This window comes from Caretta caretta, chromosome 2 (genome assembly GCF_965140235.1).
Source record: "Caretta caretta isolate rCarCar2 chromosome 2, rCarCar1.hap1, whole genome shotgun sequence".
Taxonomy (NCBI): domain Eukaryota; kingdom Metazoa; phylum Chordata; order Testudines; family Cheloniidae; genus Caretta; species Caretta caretta.
In genome coordinates, this window is record NC_134207.1 from 261,840,915 (window position 1) to 261,859,705 (window position 18,791).

An 18,791-nucleotide genomic window follows, 5' to 3' on the forward strand; every position below is an offset into this window, starting at 1 on the left:
CTGGGGCCCACGGTAGAAAGCCAAAGCCCCACTGCATGGGGCTGAAGTCTGGGTCCTGAGCCCCGCCACTTGGGGCCGAAGCCTGAGAAATATAGTTTCGCGGGGGCCCTGTGGCATGAGGCCCCAGGAAACTGCCCTGCTTGCTATACCCTAACACCAGCCCTGGCTTTTATATGCAGAAAACCAGTTACTGTGGTGCAGGTGGGCCGTGGAGTGTTTATAGCATGTTGAGGAGGCCTCAGAAAGAAAAAGGTTGAGACTCTCTGCTTTAAACTCTCTCTGGAACAATCCCACACTAGCATCAGCTTCCTGGACACCACAGTCAGCGTCAACCATGGAACCCTGCAGACAACCATATACAAGAAATACACGGATCACCACACCAACCTTCATAGAGCCAATAACCACCCCAAACACTCCAAGAAACCTGTTATCCGAGTGCCTGCCTATAGATAGCACAGAATCCAGGATATACACCTTAACACATTTAAAACCGTCTTCACCAAACAAGGATACTCCACCAGAGAAGTAAATTGCATCATGCAATGGGCCACCCAAATACCCTGAACGAATCTGCTTCAATACGGAAATAAAACCCCCTCTGACCCTACACCCCTTATTATTACCTATCACCACCCCACACTGGAACCCACACTGGGTATCATCAAACAACTACCACCCATATTCAACAGGGACCCCATCCTGAAAGAAATCTTTCCTGAACCCCCTCTTCTGGCCTTCAAACAACCCCCAGCCTCTCCAAGCTCATCACCAAAAGCAAGCTCCCCACAGACCAGGACACACCAATTCAAAGCAAACATGCAGACATAACACCCCCAACAACACATCTTTCAAGATCAATGGATCCTACACATGCCAATCACAACATGTGGTATACCTCATCCAGTGCACTCAATTCCCCAATAGCTATGTGGGTGAAACCAGACAATCACTACACTCTCAAATGAACTCACACAGGAAAATGATAAAAGACAAAATGATAAAAGACCCATCACCTGTGGGTGAACACTTTTCACAAAATGACCGATATCTGACTATCAGTCCTCACCCTTAACGGAAACCAACACAAGAGCCAGGGAGCTTAAATTTATTACTTTGCTAAACAAAAATCATGGACTGAACACAGACACTGGATTTATGTCTTATTTTACAACAATCTGCAACCCAGGAAACCCCTTTTTTTTTTTGGTCCCATGACTGCAGAGGTGTTAACAGACCTTTCTACCTTGAATGGTCCATTACAATATGTTCTAATTACTCATGTTAACAATATGTTCCACTGTGCATTTTGCTGTGCCACTTTGAGTTCCTTTACCAGACCTAAAGAAGAGCTCTGTGTGGCTCAAAAGCTGGTCTCCCTCACCATAGAAATTGGTCCAATAAAATATATTCCCTCACCCACCTTGTCTCTCTAATACTGTTACAGTTTTTCATGCAAATAGAGTCTTGTTGACTTGAGTTACATAGGGACCAGTCTCCCAAAGCATCCAGCAACTACATCTATTGGCCCTTTACTTGCCCCCTTTTCCACAATCACACCTATACTGTGAACAACTAGAACAAAAATTGTTCTCGCAGCACAGGAAGAGCTAAATTCCAGACCTAGCATGATTTTTGCAGTTTGGGAGCACAATACAATCCCATCCACAAATGAAGTCTTCAAGACATCAGGGGCATGTAGTGCTGTTTCCAAGTGTCCCAACACAGTTGTTTTTATAACAGGTAGTCAACAGGCGGATTGCAGGCCAAACCCAGACCACCGGACACTGCAGAATGGACCCCAAAATCGATGTACTCATTTTTTTATTATTATTTTTTCTGGAGTCTGGACCTTGACAAAAAAATAACTGACTACCCAATTTTATAATATAGACAAGATCTAGTGCCCAACACATTGCCTTTCCGTAACCAGGCATTTCTCCAGCAGTGAGCTGCCAACAAGGGCATCTCCTCCATGCACATCCACTCAGCAGTGTTGCCAACTCTCAGGATTTTGTCATGAGTTTCATGATAATTATTGTTTTCCTTAAAGCCCCAGCTCCTGGAATCAAGTGGATATGTGATTATTTCAGCCTTCATTCTTAGAGGAAAAAGTAAGTGTCTAACCCTCGTGGCTGTGGAGAAAGCTTCAAAATGTGAGCCCAGGGCACCCTAAAGGCTCAAAATGCAGAAGGCAAATAAAAACACCAAATCTACTGTTTTTACATAAAAACATGAGGTTAAAATCAATCTCATGGTTTTTGATGAGAATGACGCATGAATTTTGAAGATTTGGGGTTGACAGTATAGGTTCTGTATCCCCAGCACCCACCAGCCTGCCCCCCACCCCCCTCAGTCTCCCTACCAGCCTCGCCACCAGCCTGCCCCCCCCCCCCCCGCCAACCAGCCTCGCCACTAGCCTGCCCCCCCGGAACAGTCTCCCCCCGACCACCCTCTCCAGCCCCCACCGCTTCACCACTAACCTGCCCCCCGCCCTACTCACAGCCTCGCCCCTAGCCTGCCCCACCCAGCCTACCCCCCCGCACCAGCCTGCCCCTCACAACCTCACCACTAACCTGCCCCCCGCCCTACTCACAGCCTCGCCCCTAGCCTGCCCCACCCAGCCTGCCCCCCCGCACCAGCCTGCCCCTCACAACCTCACCACTAACCTGCCCCCCGCCCTACTCACAGCCTCGCCCCTAGCCTGCCCCACCCAGCCTGCCCCCCCGCACCAGCCTGCCCCTCACAACCTCACCACTAACCTGCCCCCCGCCCTACTCACAGCCTCGCCCCTAGCCTGCCCCACCCAGCCTGCCCCTCACAACCTCACCACTAACCTGCCCCCCGCCCAGCCCCGCTCCCAGCCGCCTCCTCAGCCGGCCCCCCGCGCTGGCGGCTGCGGGGCTCTTACCTTCCCCAGCGCGGGCCCCGTCGCAGCCCCCAGGAGGCGGCCCCACAACAACAAACCCGCCCGCCGAGACGGCGGCTAGAGCGGCCACCCCCACCCCGGAGCACGCCGGGAACTGGGGGGTCCTCCTGTGGAGGCTCGGCTCTTAAAGGGCCAGGCCCTGGCCCAAAGGCTTCCAGCTCGGCCCGCGTGGGACACCCCCCCCCGGCCGCAGATCCCCCGAGCCCCCGGCCCGGCCGCGCCTCCCGGGCCGGATCGCTTCGGGCAGCTCCCTCAGCCACGGGACGACGACGCCGGTCGCACCTGGCCGGGGGCAGCCCTCGCCCAGCCCCCTCTGTCTCGGCCCCGTCCTAACTCCCCCACCGCCCGTGCCCCTGGGGCCTCCCCCTGGCACAACCCCTGGGAGCCTCTCTCGCAAGGACAGCACATTCCCACGGCAGGCCGTCCCTTCCCACTCAGCCCGCATGGAGTCCAGGGGTCCCCTCCCTGTCCTACAATACCGTTCAAAAGGGGAGAACCCGGTACATACCTAGGGCACTTCCCTGCAAATGAACAGCCGGTAGGGTAAGCATTTGTCCCAGTCCTGGGGATGCTGATCCCTAGAAGTCCTCAGTGTCCTTTTCGGGGTCCCATTAAGTCTGGCCATCAGCTCATTGGACTGAGGGTGATGGAGTCAGGTGCCTAAATACCTGTGAGGGCTGGAGCCAGACTTCTTAAGGGGTGACTTTTTCCATGCTCGGTCTCAGCCCAGAGGTGAATTATTCAGGAAAGTTTTCAGCAAAAGGGGTTCAATTATTATTGGAGTTACATATGCCTGAAAATACTCACGCTTCAGCATTAGTGGTGTGCTCCATCAGACGTTCTGGGCATGGATAAATCAAACATCGTTGAAGGTAGAAACGTCACATGCGACTTGGTCCGTAGAGCAAAATGAGATCCGAGGAATAAGCGTGATTTGAATGAAAGTGAATCTAATTTTTAAAAATGTGTCTATTTAAAAAGGTAAATTTCATACACACCAGATACAATTTTGCATTCAGGACTATTGGGGGAGGGGGGGGTGTTAGTCTAAAATTCTAGCAATTCTCATGCTTAAATGATATTATTTTACTGTATTACTTTACCACATAGGAGGCCTAGTCGTGGATCGGGACCCCATTGTGCGAGGTGCTCTGCAGATAGCTTTAGGAGAGAAAGCTCCCAAAGAAGTCAAGCAGGCTTACTGAGTCAAGCCACAAACCCCAAAATTGTTGTGGCATTTACTATGGTCAGGCCATTTAAAATCGGAGAAAAATGGCATAGGAAATATCTGGCACCATGATCAGCAGCTGATGCTCCCATATTTTGTAGCTGTGGAAGAAAAATTAACAAAGAGTGGCTGAACAGCATAATCAAAATCCATCCAACAGCTAAGATTAAAAGCTGAACTGATTGCTTTATCTTATTACTGACAAGCACATTATGTTATTGATAGAAAAAGATCAAGCCATACGATCATGGACTATGTCCTTAATCTTCATAAACTAATCAGAGTAAGATTGGATCAGTGCTTGAAGGGGACAGATCAAAAGAAAGGTGTTCAAGGAAACTGGTAGGATTTCAGCAAGTAGTACTTTTCCCCTGAGAGTCAACACTGAACCAGTTGCAGATCATAGTGGTAAGGGCACTCGTGGGATGTGTAAAATTGAGTGCGTGATCATTCGGCGTAATTAAAGATTCCAAGGCAATTTTTTGCTAGAGCTTTGTTGTTTGCTCTGATATACTGTACAGTTTCCAATTTCTGAGGAGAGCCTGGTTATAAGATTGTTTTAACCATGTCAGAGGAACAAATTGACTCTTCTAATGCAGACACAACTTTATCCTATTTTAAGCATATCCCTGAATCAGATTAGAACTAGAGCTATGTAAATAATGATTTCTTTTGTTTGTTTAAAAAAAACGGTTTGGGTCAACTTGAAAACAATGTTTTTCAGAATTTTTGGCAAATTGAAAAAATTTTAAATGTCATTTTGGGTCTCAAACATTTGGTCGTTTTTGAGTGGGTTTTTTTTTACATTTTTATGATTTTTTTTTAAATGGAAGGAAAATCCAAAACAAAAAGTGGTTTTGACCCAAAAAATCCAAACATTGTTTTAAAAATGTCAAAATGACATGTTTTGATTTGTAGGGGGGGAAAATGAGCTGAACAATTCAGTGAAGTGGACACAAGTTCATGAAGCATTTTGGAGTTGCCAAACTTCCTTTTTTGCCCCCAAAAACGTTTTGGATGAAAAACTTCACCCAGTTCTAATTAGAACTTTGTGTGGGTCAGCAGGTCCAGAGGGACACTTTAGAAAGTTTCCCCCAAGGGTCTCTAGGGCAATGACAGGGATGTGGTGGCTAATGCCCCCAACTGGAGCATGTCCTACTTCAATCCTGTATCAGGCCCAGGGGGACCAGAGAAGCAGAGGCCAATGAGGTCTTTGATAGAAGACCTGTCAGCATCAGAAAAGTGTCTAGACCTGGACTCAAAGACAAAGGCAAAACATTCTGGCCATAGCACATTCTTCCCTTCTTGGGGCAGGAAGTCGGCAAGGCAGTTGGAACGCAGACCCAAAGTGCTACAGCAGTGGCTCTCAAACTTTTTTACTGGTGACCCCTTTCACACAGCAAGCCTCTGAGTGCGACCCCCTTATGAATTAAAAACACTTTTAATATATTTAACACCATTATAAATGCTGAGTGCACAGCAGGGTTTGGGGTGGAGGCTGACAGCTTGTGACCCCCCCCCCCACCATGTAATAACCTCATGACCCTCTGAGGGTCCCAACTCCCAGTTTGAGAACCCCTGTGGTACAGGCTGCATCAGGTAAACTCTTCATGCAGCAATTTATCATGGGTGTCAAATACAAAAAACCACTGAAGATAACAAAACAAACCCTTTTAGATGGGGCTTTAGTGACTTTTTGGCTTATAAAAATTGCCTCCTTCCATCCATTAGTGCTGCTTAAATGAGACCATTTAAAGACCAAATTCAATAACCTCTACATGTAAACATAATAGGGTGAAAAATAATGTGGCTTTATTCCCTGACTGATCATGACAATGTAAAATATTAGAAATAACTGTACTTTCTGATCTTGTCCACTGACTTTAAGAGTCCCTACTCAAGTCAGTTCTTTCTCAGGCAAATCCTGAGAACGATTGGGACACTCACTTCCATGAAGGCTGAATTTTGCCCAAAGTGTTTCCAAGTCTGTGTTCATCTATTGCATTGGAAATCATCGATAATGTAGATTATTTGCAGGGCTCAGGTAGTCTTCTTCAGTGCACTACAGTAGCCTTTAACGTGAATAGAAAAGGAGTACTTGTGGCACCTTAGAGACTAACCAATATATTTGAGCATGAGCTTTCGTGAGCTACAGCTCACTTCATCAGATGTATACCGTGGAAACTGCAGCAGACTTTATGTACACACAGAGAATATGAAACAATACCTCCTCCCACCCCACTGTCCTGCTGGTAATAGCTTATCTAAAGTGATCATAAGTTTGCTGCAGTTTCCACGGTATACATCTGATGAAGTGAGCTGTAGCTCACGAAAGCTCATGCTCAAATAAATTGGTTAGTCTCTAAAGTGCCACAAGTACTCCTTTTCTTTTTGCGAATACAGACTAACGCGGCTGTTACTCTGAAACCTGAAATTTAACGTGAATGTTTCCCAATCTGCCAACATCAAACAGAAATAAACAGAGACATTTATAATATGTTGTATATATTTTATTCCATCATAGATGTTAGTTAGGAATCTGACAGTACCCTAAAAAGCAAGACTCAACAGCAGACACAAGTGTTGATGATATAATAGGTAGCAGCAGTCCCTGCTCTGAGTCCATACTGAAGCAATGCCCCAGGGAGATGTTAGAGGGTGCAGTGCTACTGGAAATGGCATGTGTTTAGAAGAAACTTTAAAACTAATGTCCTGATCACTTGTGGTCACTGAAGATCACACAGCACTTTATTCCAAAAGAGGGGTAAACTGTGACTGTTTTAACTGGCTATTGCATTCCTCAATTTCAATTTTAAGCTGTGCGTACCTTTTGCTGTGCTCTATTATGAGTAACTGCATTTCACTAGTGGGTAAGAGTAATTTCTACATAAATTGAACCACATCTTGAGAAGGGCTGTGTCCCCACCCCTGCCATCAAGATCAATGAAAATTGACGATTAAAAGGAGGATATTAATATAATAACAGGTTTCAGAGGAACAGCCGTGTTAGTCTGTATTCGCAAAAAGAAAAGGAGTACTTGTGATAAATTGGTTAGTCTCTAAGGTGCCACAAGTACTCCTTTTATTAATATAATAGGCATCATGAAAACTTGGTGGAATAAAGATAATCAATGGGGCACAGTAATACCAGGGTACAAAATATATAGGAATGACAGAAGGTTGTGCTGGTGGAGGAGTGGCATAAAGAAAGCATAGAATCAAATAAAGTAAAAATCTTAAATGAATCAAACTTTACCATAGAGTCTCTATGGATAGAAATTCCATCCTTGAACAATAAGAGTATAGCAGTAGGAATATACTACTGACCACCTGACTGATGGTGGTTGTGAAATCCTCAGGGAGATATGAGAGGCTACAAAAGCGGACAATGCAATAATAATGGGGGATTTCAACTATCCTCATATTGAGTGGGCACATGTCACCTCAGAAGGGATTCAGAGATATAATTTCTAGACACCAGTAATGACTGCTTCTTTGAGAAGCTAGTCCTGGAGCCCACAAGGGGAGAGGCAATTTTTTATTTAGTCCTAAGTGGAACACAGGATTTGGTCCAAGAGGTGAATATAGCTGAACCACTTGGTAATAGTGACCATCATTAAATTAAATGTCCTTGGTGGGGAGAAATACGAAAGTAACCCAACACAGTAGCATTTATCTTCTAAAAAGGGGAACTACACAAAAATGAGGAAGCTAGTTAAACAGAAATTAAAAGGAACAGTCACAAGAGTAAAATGCCTGCAAGCTGCATGGAAACTATTAAAAAACATCAAAATAGAAGTTCAAACTAAAATGTATATTCCAAATTAAAAAAAAAAAAAAAAAAAGCAGGGGACCAAAAAAAAATACCATAGCTAAACAGAGTAAAAGGTGATTAGAGGCAAAAAGTCAAATCCAAGAGAGGAAAATAGGAGCATAAATTCTGGCAAGTCAAGTGTAAAAGTATAAGGGAGGCCAAGAAAGAATTTGAAGAGCAACTACCCAGAGACACACCAAAGGAAAAAAAAAAAAACACCACAGCAAAAAATGTTTTAAGTACATCAGAAGCAGGATGCCTGCCAAACAATCAGTGGAGCCATTGGACTACATTGGTCACTTAGGTGCTAAAGGAGCACTCAAGGAAGACAAAGGTATTGTGAAAAAAAACCTAAAATGAATTATTTGCATTGGTCTTCTCCCCCACATCTGCTGCAGTGATCTCCATATTCAAGCCATTCATTTTAGGTAACAAACCTGAGGAACTGCCCCAAATTGACTTGAGGTGTCAGTAGAGGAGGTTCTGGATAAAACTGATTAAACAAACAGTAATAAGTCACCAGGACCAGAGGGTATTCACCCAAGAGTTCTGAAGGAACTCAAATTACATTGCAGAATTATGAGCGGTCATATGTAATCTATTGCTTAAATTAGCCTTTGTAACAGATGACTGGAGGGTAGCTAATGTAATGCTGATTTAAAAAAAAAAAAAATACTCCAGAGGCAATCCTGGCAATTACAGCCTGGTAAACCTAACTTCAGACCCAGGCAAATTGGTTGAAACTATAGTAAAGGGGAAAAAAAAAAACAACCCACACACAATGAGGAGTTGTTGTGGCACCTTAGAGACTAACAAATTTGGTCATAAGCTTTTGTGGGCTATAACCCACTTCATCAGATTCGTGGAGTGGAAAAAAAAAAGTAGGTAGGTATAAATATACAGCACATGAAAAGATGGGAGTTGCCTTACCATGCGGGGTGGTCAGTGGTAACAAGGCCAATTCAATCATGGTGGATGTAGCCCATTCCCAGTTGACAAGAAGGTTGAGTATCAGAGGGAAAAATTTTTGTAGTAACCCGGCCACTCCCAGTCTTTATTCAGGCCTAATTTGATGGTGTCAAGTTTACAAATTAATTCCAGTTCTGCAGTTTCATTGAAGTCTGTTTTTGAAGTTTTTTTTTTTTGTTGAAGAACGGCCACTTTTAAATCTGTTACTGAGTGTCCAGGGAGATCAAAGTGCTCTCCTACTGGTTTTTGAAGGTTACAATTCTTGATGTCCGATTTATGTCCATTTATTCTTTTGCATAGAGACTGTCTGATTTGGCCAATGTACGTGGCAGAGGGGCACTGCTGGCATATCACATTGGTAGATGTGCAGGTGAACAAGCCCCTCTTGGTGTGGCTGATGTGGTTAGATCCTATGATGGTGTCCCTTGAATAGATATGCAGACAGTTGTCAGTGGGTTTTGTTGTAAGGATTGGTTCCTGGCTCTAGACTGTTCTCAATTGTATTGGCTCTAGACTGTTCTCAATGGTAGCAGATGACAGAACGAGGAGTAATGGTCTCAAGTTACATTGGGGGAGGTTTAGATTGGATATTAGGAAAAACTTTTTCACTATGAGGGTGGTGAAACACTGGAATGCGTTACCTAGGGAGGTGGTAGAATCTCCTTCCTTAGAGGTTTTTAAGGTCAGGCTTGACAAAGCCCTGGCTGGGATGATTTAACTGGGAATTGGTCCTGCTTTGAGCAGGGGGTTGGACTAGATGACCTTCTGGGGTCCCTTCCAACCCTTATATTCTATGATTCTATGATTCTGGGTTAGTGTTTGTTGTGTAGTTGCTGGTGAGTGCTTACAGACAGCCCCTCAACCTGAAGCAAATAAGGGCTGGCCTGTCTCCCAAGATCTGAGAGCGAGGGATTGTCTTTCAGGATAGGTTGTAGATCCTTGATGATGTACTGGAGAGGTTTTAGTTGGAGGCTGTAGGCGATGGCTAGTGGCGCTCTGTTACTTTTTGTTGGGCCTGTCCTGTAGTAGATGACTTCTGGGTACCCTTCTGGCTCTGTCAATCTGTTTCTTCACTTCCCCAGGTGGGTATTGAAATTTTAAGAACGCTTGACAGAGATCCTGGGGGTATTGGTCTCTCTCTGAGGGATTGGAGCAAATACGGTTGTATCTTAGGGCTTGGCTGTAGACAATAGATCATGTGGTGTGGTCTGGATGAAAGCTGGAGGCATGTAGGTAAGTATAGCAGTCAGTAGGTTTGCTGGTATAGGGTGGTGTTTATGTGACCATTGCTTATTTGCACTGTAGTGTCCAGGAAGTGGATCTCTTGAGTGGACTGGTCCAGGCTGAGGTTGATGGTGGGGTGGAAATTGAGGAAATCCACTAGGATTTCAACAAGGGCCTCCTTTCCATGAGTCCAGATAATGAAGATGTCAATGTAGCACAAGTAGAGTAGGGGCACTAGAGCTGAGGAAGTGTTGTTCTAAGTTAGCCATAAAAATGTTGGCATACTGTAGGGTCATGCGGGTACCCATAGCAGTGCTGCTGACTTGAAGATAGAATGGTCCCCAAATCTGAAATAGTTGTGGGTGAGGACAAAAAGTCACAAAGCTCAGCCACGAGGTTTGCCATGATGTTATCGGGGTACTGTTCCTGACGGCTTGTAGTCCATCTTTGTGTGGAATGTTGGTGTAGTGGGCTTCTACATCCATAATGCCTAGGATGGTGTTTTCTGGAAGATCACCAATGGATTGTAGTTTCCTCAGGAAATCAGTGGGGGGTCTCAAAGATAACTGGGAGTGCTGGTAGCGTAGGGCCTGAGGAGGGAGTCTACATAGCCAGACAATCCTGCTGTCAGGGTGCCAATGCCTGAAGTGATGGGGCGTCCTGGATTTCCAGCTTTAAGTAATCAGACACATAGATGAACATATGTTGGCAAGAGTCAACTCAGTTTTTCTAAAGGGAAATCATGCCTCACTAACTATTAGATCATGTGTCTCCTTTCTGGGGTTTTATAAAACTTAAAGCATTATCTTACGATTATTAGTAGCATAATTCAACAACTCAATCTTATAAGTTTTTTATTTTAATATTGATTACACATTTGGCATCCAAAATAGAAACAAAAGTAGTAACACTGCAGTTTTACAAATCCAAAACAACATTGCCCATTTAACTCCATGTTATGCTGTTACCTGACATACAACATTATACCAAGCACACATTTGAAGTCTTTTCTCTACAGCCTTTTATACTTTTACTAAAACAATTTTACACTTTTGCGCAAGCATACCTTTTACAGTCTAGTTAACTGTTCTATTTGGTCTAGCGTGCCTTGATTCGTTTGTATTTTCATATCCCAATCTGTATCATTTCACTTTATTTTCCTCAAATTTGGCAATGTTGATCTAGGGTAAGTCAAAGGTTTTAGTTATCTGAGGGTGGCATTGATATTGTTTGTACTGGAAATGAGTTATATCTTCACGAGTCTATTACATTCCTTGGTCCATAGGCCAGGTTATTACTGCATGACCCTTTTTCTTTCGATACCTGCATGTGTTGGTTTAATTCCTACCAACCCTTTTTTTTTTTTTTAATTGTAAATTTATGGTGAGGTTACCTCCTTTTTAATCCAAATTTCCATTTCCTTCTGTGATAAAGGTGCCCTGTTCTTACTGTTTCCATTTCACTTTGGGTATTCACCAAAATCTATTTCCTTCTGGTTTTATTTTCCAGGTGCAGGCATATATTACCTGGTACACTTTTTGTTGTAAGTGAGTGTTTCGCATTAATACTGTGTGATGCCTTAGTTTTCCTACATGTTGCACCAATGCTTAGGTGGTAGGAACAAGGGCGTGTGACTTGCTAAGGCCCTTGAGGACAGGTTAAGCTACTCCAGTTGCCTGCATGTAAGCTATAGAAGGTGCTCTTCATAACCTAAAACCTAGGAGGGGGGATGTGACCAGGTGACACTTTCCCTGGGAAGGGAGCCAAAGACCAGGAGGAGGAGCAATGTTGGAGGTCGGGTCACTAGAAGCTGGACAGTCTGTGGTTGGGAAAGAGGCAGGGAGTCCAAGATGGATTTGGCTAAAAGTTACCAATTCCCATGCCAACCCGTCTGTTCCACCTTGTGTACCTGTTAATAACCTCCTCGTTTCACAATGTTGGCTGAGAGTTAGGGCTGACTACAGAGTTGAAGCTCAGGGCCAGTTAGCTTCCCCAGGAGCCACACCCAGGCAGACTCACTGCAAGGATGCCAAATGCCCAGAGGTCAGACACAGAAATGCCAAGAGCACTTAGGCTTTTTTGCCCTGGCAACAGTGTGAGGGGAGGCATGTCTTACCAGGGTTTTGACTGGCTTTTTAGAGAGCATTAGCCTGATGACTGTGACAGACTGTTGATTATCTACTCCTTATGGACTAAGATTACAGAAATCTTAAATTTAGATCTGTTGTATGTATACACACAGAGATTACAATCTGGAATTAACCATTTTATATGTTTAGGAACATTGTGATGTTTATGTGTTGATTTGGTGACATTAACTCATGGGGACAATATGTAATACATGGAAGGATAAACATATGAGGTATAGCATCTTAAAGCACATTTATGTTAGGGTACTTTTGTTTGGACACTTTTTAAATACAGATGTATTACCATACCCCAGTAAACATGTGTTATGTGCACCAATTACATTTTTATTGACACATTTTCATATGCTTAGTGATATTATACAATTTTACAGTTGATTCTGTATTTATGGCTGGAATTTTAATTTTATTTTTAAACTAAACCCCTTGAATTCTATATTCTTGGGGTGCTTTTTCCTCATGGTGTGTCTTAGGGGTTTCTTTATGTGGGTCCCACAAATCCCCAATTTTGTTAATTGCTTGGGATATGTTGTCCCCCAATGCATATGCACCATTTGTTACACTTGAGGTCCCAAACACCTTTTGTTAGTTGAATTATATTCCCTCTTAACTACTAAAGAGGGTTTTCCTGAAGGTTCTTGCCACCATTTTGCAAGAACATCTTAGATGTTAATCCCTGTACCCACACAGAAATACATGCCTTATTGGTACATGAAGTGTCCACATTCCCCCGAGTATTTTTTATGGCCTCCAAGGGAATGACAGATTCTGTTACCACAGAGTTCCAGGTTTCCCCATCTTCCGGTTTTCCTTCTTATCCCCTTTACTGGGTTTAGCAACTTGATATTCCTTTGAGTTGTGGAGAGGTTTTTATACTGGAAAATAAGTTACCTGCATACAATTTTTTTATTCTTTTACTTTGCTTTCTTTTAGCCTTTTCCCCCCTTTGATCCTAGTGAAATAAATGTTGCTAGAGTAATCAGGGAAACAACTCTAACATGACTTTTGTACAGGACTTTCACAGGTTGGCTTCAAGTTGTTGCCCACAGTAAAACTTACTCTGGCTAGGAATTTGATTAAATCTGCACTGTTATCTATCCCAATACTGGAACAGCGGACCCTCGCTAGAGCACACATCGCTATAGCACGCATTTGCTTATAGTGTGGTTGTGGTGATGGATCCCAAGTTTAAATTGGGATCCCTGGTAACCTGGCCCCTGCTATAGCACGGTCCCTGTGTTCATGTGGTACTGCACATGGATCCTGAACCCCACATTCTAGTGAGGGTCTGGTGAATTTAGACTTTCCAAAAGTCTCTTTAAAAACTTTCCCGTCCTCAGAGAATTAAGCCTGGAGGCCGCTTTCAGATTATGAGATTTTCCTATACTGATAGTATATCAAAAGCAGGAAGCCTACTACACAACCTGTGAGACCACTGGGTAATTAAGGTTTCTTTAGCACCTTGGAACACCCAAGAAGAATGAAGCCAATATAGAAGAACTAAAGAAATTTGCATTCATCTTTACAGGTAAGAAATTCTAGTAAAGATTAGTTTACTAGAATTCTTTCAAAGGACTAATAAGGATATAGAACCCTTATTGAAGGTTTTTAGGCAAGGTGAGCTGTTATAGGATGAGAGAGAAAGTCCTTTATGGATCAATAACTGATCAAAAGAGGAGACAAAAGGCAAAAATAACTGATTAGTTTTCAGAATGGAGAGAGTTGAACAGTGGTATTTCCAGGGCGTCTGTACTGGGAAGAGGCAGTACTGTTAATGATCTACATATAAAAAGGCAAACAGTGAAGTGGCAAATTTTTGCCAATGATTTAAAATTTTAAGATAGTCAAGTCCAAAGCAGACTTTAACGAGTTGCAAAGGGATCTTACAAAACTAGGTGACTAAGCAGATGAAATTCAATACTGACAAATGCAAAGTAATGAATATTGAAAAAACATAATTCCAACTATACATATAAAAGAATGGGGTCTAAATTAGCTGCTAGCATCCAAAAGAAAAGAGGTTCTGGAATCATTGTGTATAGATCCCTAAAAACATTCACTTAATATACAACAGCCATAACTAAAAAAACACTACAGGAAAAAAATAATCAAGGGTCTGGAACAACTTTATATAAGAAAAGATTAACAAGACTAGGACTTTCCAACTTGGAAAAGAGATAACTAAAAGGGGAATACAATAGAGGTCTATGAAATCCTGACTGTTGTTGAGAAAGAAAAAGTTATTTACTTCCCCGATTTCCCTGAGCAAATTCAGCATGTTTTGAAGGTGCCTCTAGGAGTGCTACTCACGGAGTGCTGAGGAAAAGGAGAGTGAACTACTCGTTCTGCAGTGGGGGCCATATACATGTCTATTGAAATTATTTGGAATGCATGTGTGACAGAGAGTTCTGCCCCTTTATAAGCCAGGTGGACTTGAGTCAGGCAGCCCTGTCCTTAAGGTGGAACCCTTTTAAGAACAGGTGTTTAGGTTTAGTAGAGGGGGATCATCAGACCCAGCTGAGAAGGGGTCAGAACTCAGCTGGTGGGGAAGGGAGAGCTACAGCTACAGTGCAGGTTGGCTCCTGTGACAGGCCCTGTAGCAGAGTTTGAGAGAAGACTTGGTCTCCCAAGTGGATAGACTGTGGGATGATTGGGGAAGAACTACGAGAAGCAGAGAGGCTCCGGCAAGGAAGCTCCAGGGAAAAGTAGCTGTTGGATTTATGCTGAACTGTTGAATTTTGGGATTTCCTGAAGATCATTTGTGCAACCAGTAAATGGTTCCCTGAAGAAAGGGCCTGAACAGACTCTAGGTCTGGTGTTAATGGGCTGGGGATTATCTTTTTCTGTAAGGCAGGAAACGATTGGTCACGTAATCTGGCAGTTCTGCCCAGAGACGAGAGTATATAGGTTCCTCACAGCCTATAGGGTGCTATCCGTCATGGTGGCAGCAGTGTCCACATCGGTCATCAGTAGCCGTGAGCAGTCTCCGAAAGGCAACACATCAACTCACCTCTACTTACCTGAGATTGAGGGATTGTGGTTCAGCAGCCGATTTGATCCATGTTCCTCCTGTGCACATCACCAGGCACAGCAGAAGGTCCGATTGCTCCATCACATTAGAGCTGCGGTAAGTGGTCAGACATGACCCTTCCTCCATGACTGAGGTTTCATCTGTAAAGTCTAGATTTCTTGACCGTTAGTCCATGACATCTGTAAGGGCTAGAGGGCCTAGGCTTCATGCCCTTGATTCCAAACCACTGAGTATTCTTTACTTACCTGTACCTAATAAACTGTCTTTTTGTTCACCTTTAATCTTGTTGTTGTTCTGTTTCACTGAGACCATAGGTGACAGACCTTAATCAGGGATAATCTGAATTTCCATCATTAGCAGGGGTCCTTTAATACCCTCCCTTTAATTCCCTTTTCCCCTAACAGTATGATGTCATGATTTGAAAAGGGGGCAACTCCTCATTACTCACAGTGCCATCCCACAATGCCTCACACTGACAGTTAAATCAGTGCAAGCACTCCTGGTGACGACCCGCACCGCTGACACAAGGAATGTAGTGTAGACATGCAAAAGCATGTTAATTACTGTGGTAGCTGTAAGTCGATGTAACTTAAGTCAGCTTAATTTTGTAGTTTAAGGGTGTAAGGGACCATCTATCACAAAGATTCTCACCATACAGGTGAGCCTAATCAGAGTACCCAAGGGGACTGTCTGTGACTCCATGTTTAGGTGGTTATAGTGCCTGAGGAGTTTACACTTAATTCATTGGTGAAATCTAAGTAGAGCTCACAACCAATTTGGTGTTTGTGCCCTTGTCCATAACAGTCTGACCTGAGGTTGGTACTTACATTCTTGAATCACTGCAGGACACCTTGACACTAACAAAAAGAAAAGGAGTACTTGTGGCACTTTAGAGACTAACCAATTTATTTGAGCGTGAGCTTTCGTGAGCTACAGCTCACTTCATCGGATGCATACCGTGGAAATTGCAGCAGACTTTATATACACACAGATCATAAAACAATACCTCCTCCCACCCCACTGTCCTGCTGGTAATAGCTTATCTAAAGTGATCATCAAGTTGGGCCATTTCCAGCACAAATCCAGGTTCTCTCACCCTCCACCCCCCCACACACAAACTCACTCTCCTGCTGGTAATAGCCCATCCAAAGTGACAACTCTCTACACAATGTGCAGGAAATGGCCCACCTTGATTATCATGCACATTGTGTAGAGAGAGTTGTCACTTTGGATGGGCTATTACCAGCAGGAGAGTGAGTTTGTGTGTGGGGGGGTGGAGGGTGAGAGAACCTGGATTTGTGCTGGAAATGGCCCAACTTGATGATCACTTTAGATAAGCTATTACCAGCAGGACAGTGGGGTGGGAGGAGGTATTGTTTTATGATCTCTGTGTGTATATAAAGTCTGCTGCAGTTTCCACGGTATGCATCCGATGAAGTGAGCTGTAGCTCACGAAAGCTCACGCTCAAATAAATTGGTTAGTCTCTAAGGTGCCACAAATACTCCTTTTCTTTTTGCGAATACAGACTAACACGGCTGTTACTCTGAAACTTGACACTAACCACACTTTTAGACTTGGCTATAATAAAAATGACTGAAGTTTGAATATGAGCCATCAACAATCCTCATTGACTAGTGGTTTTGCTTTGTTTGAAAAACAAATTAGTTTTGATTTAAACACAATTACAATAGTTAGAAATTGCATGAAGGCAATATCTTCTACACTCCACAGGCTACGTAATTCCAGATATTTTCTCTTACCTTTTTTCTCCCCCAATCTTTCTTTAAAAGAGATTGTGTTCATACACCATTAAGTATATTCAGTTAAATTTACTAAAAAAAGTCAAGAATGCAAATGTTAAAGTTCTGATAATGTAAATCAGCATAGTGCTTAGAGCTACACCAATTTACACCAGCATAGAATCTGACCCAGTGCATGCTATTTCTTTCTTCTGTAAAGTTTAGTTAAGACATTATGTTTTATAAACCTAATCCAAAGCCCAATGAAGTCAATGGACAGTGTCCTATTGACTCAGTGGGTGTTGGATTAGGCCCTTATGGTATATTATCTCAGTTCCCTCTAAGGTTAGAAGCAAGTGCTGTGGGTGCCAATAGGAAAATGGGAATTCTCCCCTTACAAATGGCATAAAGTCCCCATTTCTAGCCCTGCAGAGCCATGAAATATTAGACTTCAAAAGCATGACATTGATGTAGGGAACACCTGTCTCTGGCCCAGGACTGATTCTTGCCTGTCTTGGTCCTTGAACAGGTGTAATTTTGGGTGGAAATTCCATAGGTGTGAGAAGGAGAGCAAGAGTATAACTGGCTTCAGAAAAGAACTAGATAAGTTAAAGGGTAATCCATCAATGGCTATTAGCCAAGATGGTCAGGGACGCAACCCTAAACCACTGACTGCCAGAAGCCTGGAATGGAAGACAGGGATGGATCACTCCAAAATTGCCCTGATCTGTCTACTATCTCTGAAGCGCCGATACTGGCCACTGTCAAAGACAGGCTACTGGGTAAGGACCATGGTCTGACCCACTTTGGCAGCTTTTAGGATTTTTGTTTTTTAAAAGGGCACCTATTTGAAGCTCCTCATGGGCTTTGAGCATTAGAACAAGTGGCTGGAAGATGGATTAACAGGTAGAGTTCAGGTGAGAGTCAAAGATGAGTGATAAATACATTTATCACATGGATATCATCTCTGTATATTACATAGGTAGCAGACATAATAATTTCAAATATATCAAAGTATTGTGACAAAGTTCCTCCTCTACTTTGGTGGGTCTTGCGCTTATTGGCGGATTTGCTCGCCTTGGAGCTTCACAGCAGCCCTCAGCTTGGCTGTTTTTCTGAACCCACAATCCAGACACTCCTGTGTCTGACCAGGAGTTGGGAGGTTTGGGGTGGGGGAACCCAGGCCCGCCCTCTACTCAGGGTTCTAGCCCAGGGCCCTGTGAAATGCAGCTGTCTAGAGTGCCTCCTGGAACAGCTGTGCGACAGTTACAACTCCCTGGGCTACTTCCCCATGGCCTCCTCCCAACACCTTCTTTATTCTCACCATAGGACCTTCCTCCTGGTGTCTGATAATGCTTGTACTCCTCAGTCCTCCAACAGTCTGTGTTCTCACTTTCAGTTCTTAGTGCCTCTTGCTCCCAGCTCCTCACATGCGCACCACAAACTGAAGTGAGCTCCTTTTTAAACCCAGGTGCCCTGATTAGCCTGCCTTAATTGATTCTAACAGCTTCTTGATAGGCTGATTAGAACACCTGCAGCCAGTCTGTCTTACTTGTCTCCTGAAGGTTCCCTGGGTAAGGTACCTACTTAACCTGGGGCTAATATTCTGCCTTCTATTACTTTCCTGTAGCCATCTGGCCTGACCCTGTCACAGTATGTAAGGCCTCAATCCCACAAAGACTTGCACACAAGCTTAATGTTATGCATTG

General features: G+C 43.6%; 1 protein-coding gene across 10 annotated transcripts in view; it reads right to left on the minus strand.

The window, feature by feature from the left end:
* SEC22C (SEC22 homolog C, vesicle trafficking protein) overlaps window positions 1-3,799 on the minus strand; it is a 195,311-nt gene extending 191,512 nt beyond the window's left edge. For 7 of the 10 annotated variants that reach the window (XR_012667314.1, XR_012667313.1, XM_075126042.1 and 4 more), the window contains exon 1: window positions 2,912-3,030. The gene's annotated coding sequence lies outside the window, so the exon portion shown is untranslated. Of the gene's footprint in view, window positions 1-2,911; window positions 3,032-3,437; window positions 3,650-3,736 lie in introns of those variants that run through there. The other 3 variants (XM_075126038.1, XM_048837433.2, XM_048837431.2) reach the window with 3 other exon arrangements.
* Window positions 3,800-18,791: the final 14,992 nt, after the last annotated feature.